At 41.4% G+C, this 19,972-nt stretch overlaps 1 protein-coding gene and 1 long non-coding RNA gene across 25 annotated transcripts in view; both read left to right on the top strand.

Annotated features, from left to right (window-relative positions):
• LOC308595143 (uncharacterized protein) overlaps window positions 1-19,972 on the top strand; it is a gene marked incomplete at its 5' end in the record, with an annotated part of 114,104 nt that overhangs the window by 49,218 nt on the left and 44,914 nt on the right. For 9 of the 24 annotated variants that reach the window (XR_014011771.1, XR_014011772.1, XR_014011773.1 and 6 more), the window contains 2 exons: window positions 14,197-16,298; window positions 16,418-16,653. The exons of 14 other annotated variants lie outside the window; for them this stretch is intronic. Of the gene's footprint in view, window positions 1-13,799; window positions 14,028-14,196; window positions 16,299-16,417; window positions 16,654-19,972 lie in introns of those variants that run through there. One more of the 24 variants, XR_014011753.1, reaches the window with a different exon arrangement.
• LOC308595164 lies at window positions 16,995-19,437 on the top strand. The gene is made up of 2 exons (XR_014011821.1): window positions 16,995-19,078; window positions 19,203-19,437. It is a non-coding gene; the product is annotated as an uncharacterized lncRNA (long non-coding RNA).

The raw sequence follows: 19,972 nt of genomic DNA, 5'->3' as shown, positions 1-19,972 counted from the left end.
CATGTGCTCAACTAGTGAATGCAATGCATTTTGTTCTCAAACTTGTATCAGCATCAATAGTTCTTCCTCTCTCTCCCCCCCCCCCCCACAAAAGTCTGCACTCATAGGCAGTTGGCAATTTTCAAGGCAGTTCTAAATTGTGCTTTTAACTTTAAATAACAAATATTGAGGTAATTTGGCAGTTAAAATATTTACCCTGGATTTGACTGATTCTGTGTTGCGTTGCATACTTGCATATTGTTTAAGTTGTAAATTTTCCACATATGCTGAGTTGAACCACCCGAGCCAGAGTTTCTATGTCATCTTCTCCACTGTTCACCCCCAACGTAACATATTTGTGCAGACTCCATGGGCCACCACAACCCCAATCCAGCTCATTCTAATCCTGTATAAAACTGGCATGAGATCGGAGATGAGCATGCTAAGCTGTGTGTCCTTGTCACTGTCTCCATCACCCTCCATGAGTTGGAGAGTGAACTTTTGAAGTGGGGGCACCTCCACAAGAACAGGAGATTCCCTGCTTCAGAGAGGGTTGGTAACCAGTTTGTGGAGGACTATGGGAATCATGTGCTCATTCTTGCTCTCTCCACTGATGTGTTGGTTTTGCATGCAAGTAAGATACAGTGACTTTAGTATGAGGTATGTGTTTTGGCATGGATGTAGCATTGCTCCTCATTTATTAAAGAGTATTTGAAGTAGTTCATAGCATCTCTAGTGAGCTAGAGACCACAATATAGAAAACAGAATGGATATCATTAGAATTGTGGCAAAACTCTGGTTTCTTCTCCTGTCAGAAATGTCAACGGTGAAACTGTTTTAAAAAAGAGATGCTGATGAGGTGCTCAACACCAAAGCTCTATTTGTTTGCAGAATAAAGGGCATCTTTGAATTGTTTCTTCACATGCATTTCTAACTTTCCATCCATTCTTAGAATAACACCAGATCAATATGCATCCAGTGCCCTTGATTGTGCCTCAAAAGGCACAAGCTAATGATGCCGACAGCTATTGAAAAGCTTTCCATTTGGCCCAGTGTTGGATAAATTATCCTGAAGAAAATTGTAGAACCTTTTCCAGTAATGCTATTAATGCAAGGCATGCCATCAGCAATATATCTCAGTACTTAATAATACATTATAGGATTTGTTTAAAAAAGGGGGGATAATGGAGGAGCAATCTTTTTAACTACTGAAAAAGTATTCCTGATATTTGTTTTGTACTTTCTTCAATTTTTCCTCTCAAAGAAAAGCTAAATTGGTTTTTTTTTGGGGGGGGGGGAGAAAGAGTGTCTTTTCTGTGTAGCATTTTAAGAAAAGAGATAGATGCAGAATATCATTTTACTCTTTTTGGAATGTTAAATAACAACTGATCCTTCTGAAATAGTTATGCTAAAATAGCCTAAGAAACAGTGCTTTGGATGAGATGGGATGGGAGACACGAAGTATAATAGAAATAATACATTCCAGCTGCAGTCCTATACAGCAACTGTACCTGGTAGTAATTCTATTGAACTCAGTGGGGCTTGTCATTAACTTAAACAAAAAAAGGCAGATTTCCAATTATATGCAGGCATCTCATCAGCCTTTCCTTGTGGCTTGTTTGACCATTGTCAATAAACCATGAATAAGATACAGTGGTCTGGTCGACCAGAAATTTTAGGTTCTCTGAAGCAAGTGACTTCTGTTATGCTGATAACTTTTGTTGACAATCTACACTTTTTCTTAGGTTGCTATATAATTTCTCTATCATTAACTTTTACTAAAAGCTAACCATCAGACTTTATAGGATAATTATTAGTTGGCAGGTTGCTAAAGTACATATGAGATGCTAGCACACTGACTCCAGCAACAAATAATAAAACTAATGTTATTTTAATAACGGCAGTAAGTGCAGCGCTATGCCGTTTTGACACCATATCCTCAGGGCATCAGCTTATCTAGCAAAACCATCAGATAACACTTTGTTTTATCAAGGAAGGTGCAGGCTTAAAGCGAGGTGTAGGCAAATGAATGGTCCGTCTCTTACAACAACATTTAGAGGAAAGCAGTCATTTTTTTAATCAACCAGTTTGAATTACCGTAATATATTAAACTACTTTTCTTCTTGGTCTTGAGGTGGTGAAAACACTGTTTAGAAAGTATACCATTTCAAACATTTGTATGAGTCATTCACTTCAGGGCTTATTCACACAAAAGGCGAACCCGAGAGCTGGTAAACACAAGAAACTCAATGTGGAAATGCCCCTATGAAATAACTTCCTGGTGGTGGGTGAGCCCATTGGGCCATCTTTTTAAAAATATATATCACACTTACTAAGTAGGTGCTATAATCAACAGCAACAGCCAGTACTGATCATACTCACTAGATTGATTTCAATTCCAAATATGGGATAAATAAGTGAATGTAATGAACGTCTGTTTTCATCTTTGGTGTTTTTCTCCGATATCTCTAGTGGGAAAGGGCAGGTTATCGAGGACCAAGGACAACAACTCCCTAACAATACTCCAGTTGGTGGCAACTGGTAAGGGACTATGAATAAGAGTATAAGAAGCTCTGTTGGATCAGGCCATCTCATCCAGCATCCTGTTCTCAAAGTGGCAAACCAGCTACCTATGGGATATAATACTTTCTGTGTGAAGTATTATGCTAAGCCAAGGACAGGGAACCTGTGGCCCTCCGGATATCCGTGGGCACAATGTTTCTACATAGAATTCTACAATTCTATGATTCTATACAACATTTTCAAGGCACAAGCAATGCATACATTGGCCTTGAAGTGATCCCTGGGTTTCATAGCTTCGGATCATTCATACATTGCAGTTTTAGTGGATACATATTACAAATTTTGCATCTACCCACAATGTAATGTGGCATGTTAATTTAATACGGTATACACCACAAAACATGCTGTAGGGAAAGGGACACATTCAGTTGCCAAGAATTGTCTGGAATCTTAGTGCCAATATTACATTTCAGCAGTTTCTCTCCTCTCCCCCTCCACATCTTCCTTCCCCCTCCTGTAAATTCATTTTAATATTTTCTAGACTATTATAGCTACATCATGGCATTGTTCTTTGAATAGCACTTGCACTTAACTATGTGTGTATATTGTGAATTGGTAATGTCTCCCTAATTTGACAGTCATTAATATCCTTTTATTTGAACAGTCATTAGTTTACCTCTGCTTTTGTGAGCTGAGCACACAATAAGCTAGCATTTGGATTTATATGCTCTTTTACTTCTCCCCATCTCTGAACAGCTTGCTCATACACACACAAAAAAACACTGACAAATCACAACAGGGCAGGGTTGTGAGTCAGTAGGAAGGGTGAAAATATTGGACAATGCAGTGGTCCACGCCTATGGGAGCTGTTGCAGTGAGGAGATAATAAGGGCGGAAATGGGTTAAGGAGCATGGGATGGTCATGACTTCTGTCCTGGAAGAGGAAGGAAGAAACAAGGGAGAGTGCAGTTTGACAGAGGAGGGGGAAAGAGAACTGGGCAAGCCACATGTGACCAGTCCCCAGTCCTCCTAACCTGAGAAAGACAATGAAATTGCTTCAAAAGTGCCTGGGGCCTGGGAAAATGTAGAAAAGAGAAACAATTAAGAGGGGGACTCAGTACAGAAATAGGGAAGAAAATGAGACTACAGTACAGTGAAGGGAATCCTCTGGCTAATGAATATTTACTCATTATTTGTTCAAAAAGAAAATTATCCAGTTCTTCAGTAAAAAAAAAAAAGGCGACCAGCCCAGCCCACAAATCATTTAAAAAAGGAAGAGACACTCCCTCCTTACAATATAAAAATACATGACACCAAAGGAGAATGGATTGGGAGGGAGGAGGAAATAAGCAAGGTACAAGTTCTTAAGTGCAAATCATTCTAATGACCAACTAAGTTAGACAATAAAAAGCCACCCACATTGCTGATCTCACAGGTGTGCTGAGAGAGTGGCCCTGCATCCCTTTTATCCTGTGCTACAGCCTAATACAGTGACTGATCCCACGTGAAAGTTGATGGAGGAAGGAGTGTGGTTTTGATCAAAGCTACTGGTACCGCCACATCCCTCCCTCCCTCCCTCCCTCCCTCCCTCCCTTCTTCTGATACAGCCTGCTGTTATTGCAGGGCTTTTTTGAGCCAGAACTCACCAGAACTCAGTTCCTGCACCTCTCAGGTGGGCTCCATCGCCATTATAAGAGAACAAGGGAGGTGTTCATGGTGAGTTCTGGCACCTCTTTTTCTAAAAAGAACAGCACTGTGTAACTGGATAAATAAGATTGCTTTGGACCCATTAAAAACAATCCAGGTGGTATGTCTCTCTCAGAGGCCACTTGCAAAATATAGCCCTCTGTCTCTCACCCGCCTCCCCCTGCCGCCTCCTTTGCCCAGTAAAGAGCAGCGATTGGAAACTACTACAATACTAGCATTTCAAGCTAGTAACACTTATGGATAGCTAAGTCAGCACAGACAAAGGTCTATGAATATGTTAGAGTTGCAGTGTTGCAAAACTAGTGTTATTCATCTTGGGTTGTTTTCTTCTGCAACATACTCCCTAATTTGTAGTACAGAAGGAAACAGAAAGCTAAGGAGTCTGTATTCAGAGTTTGTCTCAGACACTGGAAGAGTGAGTCATATGCAACTAAGTCTTGCAGGAAAAGTCTTGACACATCAGACTGGGATTGGAAAATAAATATTTGATTACAAACCCCTGCAATATTTTTTTTTTTTGAAAGAAAAACCTGAGTAATGTTAAAGGTCAGAAGTTAATGTTTGTTTTTTCCGGGTAAAAATTTAGTTACGGAAACGTTGAGACATGTTCTGTGAATAACAGAGCTTTAGATTGCATCAAATTATAGTTTCAATGCACTACGGAGATTTATGAAAAGTTTTGCAAAGTGTCACTAGCCTGAAAGTGTTTGAAAAGAAAGGCAGAGTGAGTGAAGGCCGCACTCAATAACATACAATTATATTAGATAGGTAACTCGCCCTTGAGTGCTGCCTCTTGTCTTCTGCTGTCTTGCCTACATCAAACAGCTAGTTACCTCTAGAAACTCATCAACAAGGTATAATGAACACAATTCCTTTTTGTGACTGCATGCCCAGGCACATGAGGCCCTCAGCACGGTGAGGGGCCAACCATAGAAATAAAACGTGGGACATTTTGAATTGGGTTGAAAATCAGCCACAGCTTTATTGATTACAGGTGTCAGTAAGACAGTTTTGGCGAAGGCATTTGGTATGTATCCATCATAAAGCAGCCCGATTGCTGGTTGATAAGCAAGTGGGGGTTGACCCCGGGGTTTGGGGGTCGTCCCTGACATTCCCCTTGTGATACAATCCCACTGGAGCCACCATTGTGAAGGGTTCTATGGCCCATAGCTCCCACAAGGACTACCGGACAGAGACATCCCTTCCTGGAATCCTTTAACAGAATATCAGCTAAGGGTCCAGCCTAATGCCTTATCTGCCAAAGTTGTGACATTCCCCCCCCCCCCATGAAAGCTGTGTTATGTATAAATATCTTTTTGTCTTGTATGCTTGTATGCTTAAGTTCAAGTCATTTCATTCCAGTTACTAAACATGTTTGTGAGGTATGCTAACTTTGCTAGCCAATCTGTGTGGGCTAAATTGCAACTCAAGCTTTTAGTTCAAAAGAAATGCATGTAATCCTTCTCTTAACTCAAATAGTCTCTGCAGCACATGGCCCCAGAGGCAACGATTATTTGTGTGAGGTGGAGGTTGTCACAGTCGATTTCTGAACTTAAGATATCAAACACTAATTGGAATATATAAAAAAATAAAAAAAATGCCCAGCAGCACCTTAGGGACCAACTAAGTTTGTTCTTGGTATAAGCTTTCGTGTGCATGCACACTTCGAAAGCTTATACCAATAATTAAAAAATAAATAAATCTATATTTCGACTGCGTCAGACCAACACGGCTACCTACCTGAATCTAAAATACTAATTGGCTTTGAGAATCAAAAAAGAGCTATCATTTTGTCCATCCCTTTTGCTGTATTAGATAAGCACTTCATGGAATACTTCAGCTAGCTCTAGCCAAAGGCAGCACCTGTGTATCAGGTGAGCTGTAATAGTCACTCAAAACAAATCCCTGTATGAGCACTTTGTGGTGAACTGTTGCCGTATCTTCTGCTAGCCACCAGAGAGTAGTGTGGTTTCAAAGGTGGATGGGACCACCCTCCTGTCAATCATTTAACAACACAATGACATCGGGTGAGTGGTGCTTGGAATCCACAAAGTCATGGTTTGGGGGAAATGACCACCACTCCTCTATAGTCATTTCTATAGTCAAAGGCTCCTAAAAGTTTGGTGACTTAAGACTGTCCTTTGTAAAAACTAGCATGGCCTGCCCATCTATGTTTTTAAAAATTCTATGTTGAATTATGAATGTTACATGGCCCCGGCAAAAATTGGGACAGAAATAAGGCTTATGAACACCCAGATAGAGCAAAATGTGGCCAGCAGACAGGAGTTTCATATATTAAGTGGTTTGGGTACAATATTCAATGTATTGAATGTCTCTGAAACAACCCTTCGTATCATAGCCTACAACAACTTGTCAAAGCCCAATTTGTTCTGTAGATGCCTTGGACACAGCTTGGAGTCTTTTGCATGCCTAAACACTGCCGTCCTGGCAAGCTGAGATCTGAACTTGTCTCTGTTAAACATCTGTGCTTGTATTACCCGTGTTGTGTTCCTTTGACCTGGTTCATTTGAACTGTGCTGGAAGTAAGCATTGCAACCACTAAATCTAACTTCAGGGTGTGAACTGTTGCTGGGTGATGATAGCAAATTGGATAATGAGCTCTCCAAGGGGCCATGAGAGCACCGGAGATCCCATGTTCTCAAAGGAAAAAAACAAAACCCAAACTCTTCAAATCAGATTGGAAGGGAAAACAGAGAGCAGGGTGTACATTGTGTTTTTGGGCAGCTCTTTTTGTTTTTTGTTTTTAATGACTCAGTGTGTATCTAAATGACCAGTTCAGAACTGCCAGGATAGTTCCCCAGTTCCTGGTTCAAAGGTACTACTCAGTCCACATGTAATGGGAGAAGGAGTGAGGCAGAATAGCCTTCCTTCTGGGATGGGAGCCATGCTGTTTTCATCTCTTCACCCCTTGCTTTCATCAGCTGTCCTAACCACTTGCTTTTTATCTTTAGCTGTGTACACATGTAGCCTTTGAAGCACACAGAGGTCACTTTTTCACAGTGCTCTTCTGTACATAGTGGCTCGCAATTTGCACACCTTTGTGCAATAACCTCATCTAAAGCAGCAGCTACTACTCAAGTTGTCTGTGGGCATGTTTTCAAACCTGTGTTTTTGCCATAGACTGACTCTCTCTCTCTCTCTCTCTCTCTCTCTCTCTCTCTCTCTCTCTCTCTCTCTCTCTCTCTCTCTCTCTCTCTCTCCACACACACATATCACAGTTTTTTGAAAGAGAAGGGCTGGAAACTGGTGTGTTTATGTATTGATGTACAAAAGCTATATACTGGTATACAGAGGGGGCTGAGTTAGTGCTTCCTGTCTTGCCTATTTCATTCATAAACAAGTTAAACATGGCAAGGGACAGTGGCAGCATCTGTAGATCTGCCCCCACAGGAGATGAGCTGAGAAAGCCCTCTCTGTGTACACATGTATTCAGCAAGTACACGAGAAGTGCATTTTGGGACCTGATCAGATTATAACCGTTCCTGCAGAATGCACTTTAGAAAGACAAATAGTGTAAGACAGAGACGACATCATGTATACAGCACCTCCAAAAGGCGCCAGCATCCAGCACTGAATGCACATTATCACGCAGCGTGTACGTGCCCTAGGTCTTTTCCCTTGCTGGTCTCACTGTTCTGCACACCCTCCTTTCTCTATTCTCAGCCCAAGGGAGTTCTTCTCAACAGACACTCCCCACCTGTTCCTCCACCCACCATTCCATCATGCTCCCCTGATGCTATTTATCCTCCCATTCATTCTTTCTTTTACGTTGAGGTTATGATTATTTCCTGTTTGATGCCAATGCCTAATGGATTGCTCTATGGGGAGAAGGATAAAGGAGGAGGAGAAGGTGGATCTTATTTTCATAATGAACGCATGCTAATAAGACTTAAGATGTAGGGGAGAAGGTCACTCTGGGATTTATTCAACAACATTTGTAACCCTGGCATTGATCCCAGAGCACCAGCAGCAAGCTGAATAAAATAAACATCGGATTGCTGAATGGGGCTTTCTGAGGAAATTCACATGTGTTTCTGTGTTCCATAGTAAATATTTATGGATCTGTTCTTAGTTAATATTATTGACTCAGACTTAGGAGGAAAAAGGAGACTCAACCCGCACAAAAATTCAGAAGCTTTCCTAAACTATTAGATTATCCCATCTAATGCTCAATAATATCACTTCCCTGTGTATATATTTCTGGAGAAACACCAAGGAGTGTTTGATGTGCTTTCATTAATCCTTATACATATAATATTACTCATATAAGAAGGGAATATAATTTAACTAACGCCATATTGTAGTCAAACGTCAGAGTTAAAAAAGCAAACAAATGGACCCAACCCTGTAGGGCCTTGGCCAATCATCTTTTGCTGGAGACTTGCAACAAAGGATTGGCTGCTGAAGCCATATATTAATTTCCCATACACGCACAGACACCCTTGATCTTTGTCCCATTTTCTGTCTATTTATCAGGACTACATTGGACAAGCTACCCTCGCAGGATGTTAACTGTATGAAGGGGAGAAGTGGGGTGGCATTCACCAGCCTTGCCACCCACAGATTGGAGGTGGGGGGGGGTCTGAAACAGGGAGCCTGCTCTATGTAGGATCCCCACATAGTTAAGAAACCTGCATGATCAGGTGTAGAACATTGTATAACAGCTTCTCTGCATCAGGATTTCCCCCCCTACTGTGTGACTATGTAGGGTGTGGTGATTCAGGCAGGGCAGACACAGTCCCAGCAGACCCAGAACCCGCATGTGGTTCTAGTTGCATCTGAAGGGAGCACCGTGTAGGGAAGTTGTGTTTTTAATATTTTGTTGTGAGCTGCCCACAGTGGCTGGGGCTACCCCATATAAATATATATAAATAATAAAAGTATAAATAATAAATATAAATAAAGTATAAATAATTAGTATAAATAATAAAATTATTAGTAGTATTATCTTTAGAGGCTGCCTATTTTGTTTCCAAGCTTGGTTTCAATGTTCTGGTATTGGCCTTCAAAGTTGCAAATCGGGGGTGGGAAACCTGTGTCCCTCCAGATGTTGCTTGACTACAGCTTCCATCATACCTGACCATTGGACAAAGTAGCTGAGGCTGATGGGAGTTTTAGGCCCCAGTGTCGGAAGGGCTGCAGGTTCCCCAGTCTTGCTTTAAGTGGCTTTGGTGTTCAGAGGTCTGCACTGGTGGCCAATCTGCTACTGGTTCAACGTTTGTTTGCTTTTAGTATGTAAAGCCCTTAACAACTTGGGAGCAGTTTACCTATGAGATTGCCTTACCCAGTACTTTTCTTCTAGACTATAAAAACAGGTGCTGGTACTACGTGCCCTTGAGTACCCCCAGAAGAAAATAAGCACTGGCCTTACCCCGTATGTGCCCATTCAACTGCTTTAATTGGTGGAATGGGCACATAATACCCAAACCGCATCTGTAAAAGCTCAACCATTTAGTGTGGCACCGCCAAACCTCCTTGCCTATTGATATCAGGCAAGGACATTCTTAATTAGACAAGCCTACTCAGATGTTTGAGGGACGCGGGTGGGGCTGTGGGTTAAATCACAGAGCCTAGGACTTGCTGATCAGAAGGTCAGCAGTTCGAATCCCCGCGATGGGGTGAGCTCCCGTTGCTTGGTCCCTGTTCCTGCCAACCTAGCAATTCAAAAGCATGTCAAAGTGCAAGTGTTTACCCCCAGCGGGAAGGTAAACAGCATTTCCGTGTGCTGCTCTGGTTCGCCAGAAGCGGCTGAGTCATGCTGGCCATATGACCTGGAAGCTGTACGCCTGCTCCCTCGGCCAATAAAGGGAGATGAGCGCCGCAACCTCAGAGTCGGTCACGACTGGACCTAATGGTCAGGGGTCCCTTTACCTTTACCTTACTCAGATGTTTAGAAAGTTTGTATGAGTTTTAATCTGTTTTAGTCTAATCTATTGCAGTTTCAACCTTATGCATGCTTTAAATTACGGCTGTAATTGTTTTAGTGATTTTTAAAATGATTTTAGCTTTTTTTTGTAAACTGTTTTGAAGTCCGTCCCCCCTGTGCAATTTTATGAAATAAAATCAATCAATCAATCAATCAATCTGGAGGAGACATGTGAGGATCTTGGCTTTCACATGGAGGGGTGCATATGGATTGAAATCTTCTTGTAGTTACTTGGAATATTGAAGAGAAGGAGAGACAGCTGTCTCTTCCTCTATGCCAGGGACTGGCTAGATGAGGAGGAATGGTGGGAGGCTACAGCGGGGAACCCCCCCCCCCCAGGGAAGCATCAGAGTGGGAAGCCCCAGAGCCAGGAGAATGGTGGTGGGATGCTGGAGAAAGGTCAGAGGATGAAGGGTTGGAGGCTGAGCAAGCAACAGATTTAAGTGAGACTGAGGCAGCTGAGGAGGAGTAGGAGACTGAGGCTGTGAGATTCCCAGCCACCTGCCAGTTCCATTGTTTCCTTCTCCCTTCCTCCTTTGTCCCCAAGAATGAGGAGCGTGTTACCTGTAGCAGAACAAAAGGCACAGAGAGCCCCTCCTCAAAGCAGTTTGAGATGGTTGAGAAGACGGCTACCTGGGGAGGAACCTTGAGAGGAAGTGGGAGGCTCAGAGCCTCAGTTCTGGCAACTGCCACACCAGGCTAGTCCTGCCCATGGAGTTCTCTGTTGTGTTTTGTCTTTCTGAATAAAGAATCGACCTTCCTGCTCATCTCTGAGTTCATGGGCTAAACTGCAGCTGAACTAGCCCTGCCCCTCCAACATTCAGAATAGTTTGTAAGGCACGACAGAGAATGACATCACGGTTTGCCTTGTCCTGTGGTCTTAAGAAGAAGAAGAAGCCTAAGTGATGCCCCCAACCACACACCAAGTCAACCTTCTTAACAGAAGTATCTCGAAAGCATTAGTTTTTTGTTTGATCCAGCAGCACCTTCCTTTGCTAGGGGTTAGCTAGGTAGCCAGGTGAAAAAGAGGATGTGGCTCGTGCATCTTCCTGCAGAAGAGCTACAGCTTGTCAGTCTCTCCCCTCTCCCCCAAAACCCCACCATTCTAAATTAGCTGATGAGGTTTCAGCCTGCATTGGCTCTCCTATTTCTGGGGGTAGCTGTTTGAGAATTCCCCAGTCATTTGTATTCAATGCCAAGACACCAGTGGAAAGGCAACTCGGCCTCCAGACATGGAGCTTTTATAATACTAAATTTAGGGAAAGGTGGCAAGCCCACTGCTGTCAGCACTGCTTCTCCTAGACCCAAATGTTTGTGTGTGTGTCTTTGCGGGGGGAGCTCAGAAAATCTAACTCATTGAGACAAATCTGACCAACTGTGCAATCTCCCAGATGTAATGAGTCATCATGCAGAAGATAAAGCCTAAATTGTTCTAAAAACCTGCAAATCCTTATGTGACAGAAATAACCCCTGCCTTCTGGGAGTTCCACTCTCCCTGCATGCAATGACAGGCCTCAGACATCCACTACTGGGGGGCAGGGAGAGGGGAAGGGTCAGCGATGAATGGTAACTGACGGTAGCTGAATAAGGTGAAGAGGGAAGCACGCTTCCTCATTTTGACAAGCATAGAAATCATGATCTCATAAATGGCCAAGCTTTGCCTTTCCCGAGTCATTTTTTCACATTATTGCTCTCCCCAATTGTACTATGAAACTGTTTTCCTGAATATAATGCTAGTGCTTCTATCCTTGATCTTAATGTTCCTTTAACACTGTATTACCTGTTGCATTATGGATCTGTGGCTTTTTAAATTGAAAAATGTCACATTAACTTTTAAATGGCATGAAAGAACTATATGCTGGAAGACCGCCACAAATTTTATCATGGAAAATTGCATCACAAAACTCCCTTTATTTTCTGGTTTAAAAAGGTTGCAAAAGAATGGGGTTTTTTTGGAAACAATTAGCCTGGAATTAGTGCTAAACATCTGCTACATTCCATTAGTTTTATGCTGTGTGAAAGATCACATGAAATGTGGAAATTATCAAGTAAGGAAATGTTGGGTAAACAGAATAAAGTTTTTTCTGAATGCTGCCATATACAAAAAGGCACTGCATCTAAGAAGCTTCTTTCTAGGGCCTGCCAGCTGTACAGTGGGAACTTGATCTTTATGAAATTGCATATTTGTTAAAGTGTAAACCACTTAGAGGGATTTTACAATCCTGAGGTATATAAATGTTGACAAGTAAATTATATATTGAGAACTACATTCTCTCCAGGCAGATACATTAAAATGTGAACATTTTGGTCTTCTTACAGTCTATGTAAAGATGCAAGTTATGCATTGTGTTTTCATTTGGTATTTTAATGTTGTGAAAAGCCCGGTGATCTTCAGAAGAAGGGTGGTATACAAATAAATAATAAATAATAAACTGTTTGCATACCAAGAAGGCATTGGCAGGTGTGGGTTTATGTACACGTGTGTGTGTGTGTGTGTGTGTGTGTGTGTGTGTAATGCATGCAAACACAATAACCTTCCCAGAACGGATATATCTTTGTAACATCGGTGACTATTTTGCATAGGGGTTCCATTCCTGACCCCTGCGTACATCGGTGGAATGTGCATAAGCCCACCCAATTCGCCTCCTGCCCCTTTTCAGACACCTTAGACACCTTACGTGACCAATCGGACACATGTAAAATGTTTGCTGTGGTGAGCATCTCTCATGTCATTTATGTGTGTCTAAGTAATATCACTTTTATGGCAAACAATTAATGAAATCAAGCAAGCAAGCAAGCAAGCAAGCAAGCAAGCAAGCAAACAAACAAACAAATAAAATGAGTTCTAGCACCCATGATTTTATATCTTCTCCCTTGCCCCTTTTGAAATTTAAACTTTGCTTTCCATGAATAAGAAATCCCACTGTGATTTTTACAGGAGTTAAACTGAAAAGTAGGAGAGTTTGGTCTAGGCCTCCCTTGCACTGTAGTCAGTTCCCACCTCTCAGTCCCCATCTGAAAGCAATTGAATAATTGCATAATGGGTTTAGGCTTTCAGCCGCTGAAATAATGCCATTATGAGTAACAGACGGAATGTCGAGGACAAGAGGACAACTTCTAACCCTACTGAAACGTCCACATTTCTTTGACTGTTATTTTCATTTGAAAATCCAAGTGCATGAACATGTTGAAAGAAGATCAAGTAAGGTAGAAAAAAATGTCATGAATGAGAGAGGCTGTTGCAAAATATTAGCAATCCTTTATGTCATTTTGAAATTCTCTTTGTCTTATCTCACAATCAGTGCACTCTGAACAGTCTAAGCAAAGTTTAGGAAAGTACTGTTTTATTGAAAACACTACATGTTAGGGCCACTGCTTCTCAGTGCTATTTTTCTCAGAAAAGAGGTGCCAGAACTCACCATTAATGCCTCCCTTGTTCTTACAATGGCAATGCCACCCACCTGAGAGGTGCCAGAACTGAGTTCTGGTGAATTCCAGCTGAAGAAAAGCCCTGCTACTTCTATTTTTTTCCACCAATACCCTTCAGTCACTATATATGGTCATATATATGTCATATTTCAGTAAACAAAGGGCTGCTGTAACAACCGTATGTGACATAGCTACAGATTTTTTAAAAGGGGCAGATCAGGTGCAATGCTTCAGAAACTCGCGTAACATCTGAGTAGACAGTTGGGGCACAGAGGAGCAAAGGAATAATGTCTCTGTTCCTGGATCCTTGAAACATCAAAGACAATGTCAAGACGAAGAGATAGTACATATGCCAGCAGGAGGATCACTCGTAGAGGTTCTACCGGAGGGAGGAGCAGGAGATGCAAGTCAGGTGCAGAAATGCCAATTAAAAAAAGGAAAGGTAAATTTCAACTTTGACACACAATTACAATCCATTAGGTGGGGATCTTAAACTTGCCAATCTTTTGAATAGTATCCAACACCAATTTAATTTGACTGAGTGTTGTGCAGTATATTTCAAAGAACCATACTTTAATGTTTAATCATTGGATTTTGTTTTTATGTTGCAGGGTATGTCCGCGTCTGTGCAGTATACTATTACTGGAAAGGAAGAAAATGATTTCCAGTGATTCCCTTTCCATTGCTTAGAAATTCCATCTTCTGCATTGGTGAATCACAGTGACATCTCCCATAACATGGAAACCCATCAGATAAGTCATCAATGAGCCAAGGAACGACCGCAGGATTCAGGAGTGCTCCTATTACAGGAGCAGTGCAAGGCCTGTCAGTAAACTCATTTAACAAAAACCGTTGTCTTTGGTGTCATCCTAAATATTCCATCACTTTGATCTCTGATGTTTCATTCCACTTTTTTGTTTTTGTTTTAATGGATCTATTAAAAACGATGGTGAGATTTGCTGAAAAGGAAAAGCAGAGTAATCAAATTGTGGAAGCCGTCTAAGCAAGCAAGATTAGACGATCACAAATTTACATTTCCCATATGCATCACTTTGGAGGCAAAACGGGAGGTGAAACATATGCAATTATTTCCTGACCTCATAAGAAAGAGTACACTTTAAAGACCTGCACATGTTTTGATTGATGCTCATATAAATCACATTGGATGTGATTCAAGGGATAAACACCGGTGTGATGGACAGAAAGGGGGTGGAATGGAAGCCCTTCCATGTAGGACAACTATGTCAAACAAAAAGTTGGAGGTCCAACAGCTCACCCATCTGGATGCCCAGATTTCCCCCCCCAAAACATCAATAAGTTTGAGGAGAAGTGACCAGAACTAGGACTAGTCCTTATCTTTTTAAAATATTGCCTGCAGTCCAAGTCAAATGTGCCCCCCTACTATGAGTTGCCTTTCAAAATCTATTCCCCAGAGCCACTGCTGCTCCCCTAAGTGTCTCAACCCTGCCCTACACAAGCCTCTAAAATCCAAAAGTGTAGTTCGAATACTGATTGTTGTGATGTGGACCCTGCAGATCCTATTTCCATGCCTTGTCCTGATATTTATTAACTTATTCAAGTTATTTATTGGTTGCTTTTGGGACACATTTATTGATGCACACATTTCTGCAGTGTTTCACCCTAATATGATGAATTTTATATGTTACTTTCCCTAATACATGCATTGTAATGCACACACTACTCCTGCATGAAAATTTGGGTAGACATTTTTTGGTTGAGAAATTGCATCTAGAGAAGCACAAATGCTTAAGAAGAGCTGCTTTTTGGTTAATGTATCATTTTGGGAAGTGCAAAGTAATGAGGCTTGCATTAAATTTTCTCTCCCATCCATATTACCAAATAAAGTACAGTATTTGAAGGATGGGAAATAAACATCACCACCTAAAACTGGTGTCCACATACATGTTTTTTTTTTAAAAAAATAAAATGGGTGAGGGTACAATATTTTAGATTTGTCATTAAAGATTGTTTTCATTTCTCTGTTTTCAAACCTTTCACCCAAACATGCATCTGGGGACACATTTATTAACCTTTTACCATATATTTGCATGGTGGTAGTGCTCCTGTTGTGACCACCACCCCCAGCCGCCCTGAGGTTCATCTGTTACTCAGTTTTATGCAACAAGTTATAAGACCTTTTGATTTGCCCGGGCCTATTTAAAGTTTTTAGCCAACTTCCCCTCCGCCCCCCGTTCCTGTTATTTTTTTTACCGTCGGTGCCATTATTATTTCTGTCTGGTTTTATTTCATTTCTTACATCATTTGGGAAATGGCTTTAAATTGGGGCACATATTTGAAACCCATGCGTATGTAAATGTTTGAGGTGCAACCCTGCTTGCCTGCCTGCCCTTTCTTTTGCCCTGCCTTGAGATGAGTATACTGTTACACGGCAGTAAGTGTCACACACTGCGTTTCATCACAAAGGAGGACATGACATCACAAACCTTTGTGAGGTGCTGTGCTTGGCTTAATAAATGGGCAGAGACGCCCCCAGCAAATCACCAGCTCTGAAAGGCCCATCAAGGACAGGTGGTGCTCCAGCTGCCAAGAGCTCGGAAGGACAAGATCACCATCAGAATGGCCAGATTCAGACGCAGCCGGAGCCGGAGCCTAACTCGCCGAAGGAGGCGAAAGGCCAGCCAAGCGAGTGGATCTGGAAGGAGGCGGGGAAGGCGACGTGGGAGGAGGAGAGGTAAGAAAAAATCCCCAAACCCTACACCATACCCATTTAGGACATTTAACATTATCACTATATACCACAGGTCTAATGGGTTACATTAAATAACTGGTGCTTGTTATGTTTATTTCCAGGAAGGGGGAAAGGTCGTCGCAGAAGAGGGAGAGGAAGAAGACACTAAATGACTCCCTTTCCTGTGTCCTCTGCCCTTGATTCCGGGTCATTCACCTCAGCAAAGCCTCCAGTGAAAAACAAAGCCAAACGAAACCACCCCTTGAAACAAAAACCAAAAAAATGGAAGAATGTCCAAGAACCAGGGAGCCTGAAACAATTTGAAACTTGCCACCTGTCAATAAATGCTGACATTTCATTTTTTTGAGTCCATGCTTTTTGTGGGGAAAGTTGTACGCAGGAAAGCAAAATTATAGATGTTGATGTTACAGTAATATTCTTAGAAAACAGCAGTGGGCAACTCAGGTTTTTCCATCCTGGGTGATCTGAAAGCTGTCAGCTTGGCTCCCAGTACACATTTCAAATTCCAGTGGTATAAATGAGAAAGAGGGTGGGAGGTTTATCTTGTCGTTTTCTTATTTACAAATATAAAAGCAGTTGGAACTAACTCAAAAGCATTATCAACATCAGTTACTTAACCCCTCAGGGCACACATTCAAGGTATAAGGTGTACAGAAAACTGAAGCAACAACAAGCATTCGGAACTAACCCATCGGCTTAAAAATGGAGAGGGTGTGTTAATTAGTGCAGCTTCACTAATTCATGTATAGTTAAGACAGTTTTTTTTAAAAAACAACATCCCAAATGTAAATAATCTTGGAAGCAATCATTTCCCAATCAAACAATTCCACACATTCATCGACTTTGAGAAATCAGCTTTGACTAATAAAAATGGCCAAACATGGTTTGACACCCCACATTCTTTTCATATGTGGCTGTTATGTAAGTGATAACACATTTCAAGTTATCTCCAATACATACTCATGGTGCCAGTAGGATTTCCTTTGCTGACGGAAAATCTACCTCAAGTGAAGCTTAAAAATGTTTGAACCTTCAGGCTAGAACATAAGTCTTGTGAATATTCTGGGACTCAAATCTCAAGCTTCAGTATTACAATGCCATGGATTATTCCTTATGTTTGCTGAAAAGGAAAGAATAGAGTTTGAGACTACCTATTTCAGTTAAAGTGAAAATTGATGCTCTTAGCCACTATCCTACAGCAGACTGCATGATACAGATATCTTAGCAAGTAAAGCATTAAGGCAAGGATAAGGAACATGTGGCCCTCCATGCATATATTTTTGGACTACAACTCCCATCTCTGACCACTCGTCATGTTAGCTGGAGCTGTTGGGAGTTAGAGCCGAATAGCATCTCTACATTAAATAAACACCTCTCCAAGGCTCCAGACAGGGTTGTTCCCAGTTCTACCATGATATTCCAGGGATTAGATAATTTGGTTGCAAATTGTGTGATCTACAATTGAGCTGAGGTCCTTCCCCCAAGAGATTGCCTTGGCTCATTTTTTAATCCTCCAAAACATGGATTGGAGGGTTGCCTTAACTAGCCAACCTAGAATATATATGAATAAAAACATTTCTGAGCTACAAGTCTGTTCCGTGTTAGTCCTAAAGTACTCACATGTAAAACTGTATTATATTAGAGCAATGTAGATGGAAATACAAAATGTAACAGGTATGGTAACGTTTAAACTGAGTTCCACAAGTAAAGTTTATGAACATTTATTTTTTGTGTTGGCAAAGTTTTCTTTCTACACAAATGGTCAGATCAGAGAGAGGTCTTCTGCTCGCAACATATATTCATCAATCATTGCATGCTTTTTGATGATTGGTCAAGACATCTCATACTTTTAAATGAAAACATAATTTAAATGAAAACAGTGAACATAATTTGGGTGTATGCAGAGGTTTCAGTGGGCAACTGTAGAAAATAAGGATGAATTAATCTGTCAATGTTGGTTCCTCTCCATTTCTTATTTTTCCAGTTCTAAGTTCAGTTCTCCACATGTCCACATCAGTTTGTGATTTTTTTCTTAATCCACTCATAAAAATTCACCAGCATTTTAGAGAAAATGTCTCCTAATACACACACATATATGCACTTTCTTTAATGGACACTTTTTTGCAATGTCCCTTAGTATAATTCAGTTTTACATGTTATTTTCAATTAGTATATGGATTTCTGTACGGAGTTTTTTGGCTGAAGATCTGCAGTGCAAAATTTGGAGAAGTGATCATTTCAAAATATGCTTGTGCTTTGGTCACACATTGTGAAGTGTGTGTTTGATAAGTCCACTTTCAAATGAGAACAGCATTGAATTTCTCTTTCATCACTAGAAAGTAGCATGTAATAAGGCATGCAGATCCTTTTGGGGATCAAGGAATATGGGATCAAGGACAGGTGAGTGGATGCTGAAACTTCCTTGCTGGATAAATTGGCCATATATGCAAACCTGGTTCTTGGCTGGCTGCATGCAAAGGTCATCCATTGTATTACATCACAGTTGGGTAACGTGTCATTGGCCATTGTCTTCTGGCTATAAAAAAGCCAGTGATGGCCAGCTCAAGCCTTAAGCTCTCAAAGGCCCATCAAGAGCAGGTGGTGCTCCAGCTGCAAAGAGCTTGAAAGACAAAAGACACCATCTGAAATGGCAAGATTCAGACGCAGCCGGAGCAGAAGCCTCAGTCGCCGCCGCCGCCACCGGCGACATGGTGGTAAAGGTGGAAAGAAACACGGACGGCGACGTGGCAGGAAAGGGAAAGGTAGGGAGCTGTAAAGTACACGTTTGGAAAAATATGTAATAAAATGGCTGTGTAGTAATGGCTGTTTTGTACCATAACAGAGGCATAGGAAGTGACAGTGTTTTTATTTTCTGTGTTTGTCTAGGTAAAAAGGGAGGTCACAGGAGGAGGAGGAGACGACACAAGAAGGTCTAAATAAAAGTCCCTCTTCATCGTCTCTGGCATCCCCTGATTCCCCACACTGCTTGACTCTGGAGCACCTGCGAAACAGAACAAAAAAGACACAAAACGTTCTCAGAAACACCCAGGATGACTTCCCCACCATCAAGGAGGCTGAAACAATTTGAACAAACCACCTGTCAATAAAACATTGGACATTTTATTTGCCTCTTTGTTTCATTCAATAGGGCACACTGTGGGAAGGAATAGGGAAGGTAACAAAAATAAGAGATGTTGATCTACCTGCTTTAAAACATGCTCTTCAGCACAGAGGTACAGTGGGGCAGTAGGTCTGCAATGCTCCCGAATACTGAATAAGCAAGGTTGTATCCTAAAGCCACAGTTCTACACCTACTTGGGAGTAAGTTTCCATTGAACACTGTGGAATGCGACTACTGATTGGACACACATAGGATCAGCTTATTTAATACTTTAATACCTTAAGGTATGGGCAAACTCACAACTGTCAAAACTTTGCTACACTCCCCCCCCCCAAAAAAAATCAGTAATAGAATGCAGGTAATACTTCTAAACTTTAGCACTGCCAATATCCTATGGAGCACAGGCGAGGTCACCACAGCAGTGAGACTGATGTGGGTGGAATCTACACACATATAAAAGAACACTGTAAAAATGCGTTTTTAAAAAAGCTTAAAAAAACATTGAATTTGCCATAGCTTACTGTCACAACCTAGT

The sequence above is a fragment of the Podarcis bocagei genome (assembly GCF_964188305.1).
Source record: "Podarcis bocagei genome assembly, chromosome: 9".
NCBI classification, from domain to species: Eukaryota; Metazoa; Chordata; class Lepidosauria; order Squamata; family Lacertidae; genus Podarcis; species Podarcis bocagei.
The sequence above is the reverse complement of the archived record's forward strand: the minus strand, read 5'-3'. Positions and strand labels throughout refer to the sequence as shown.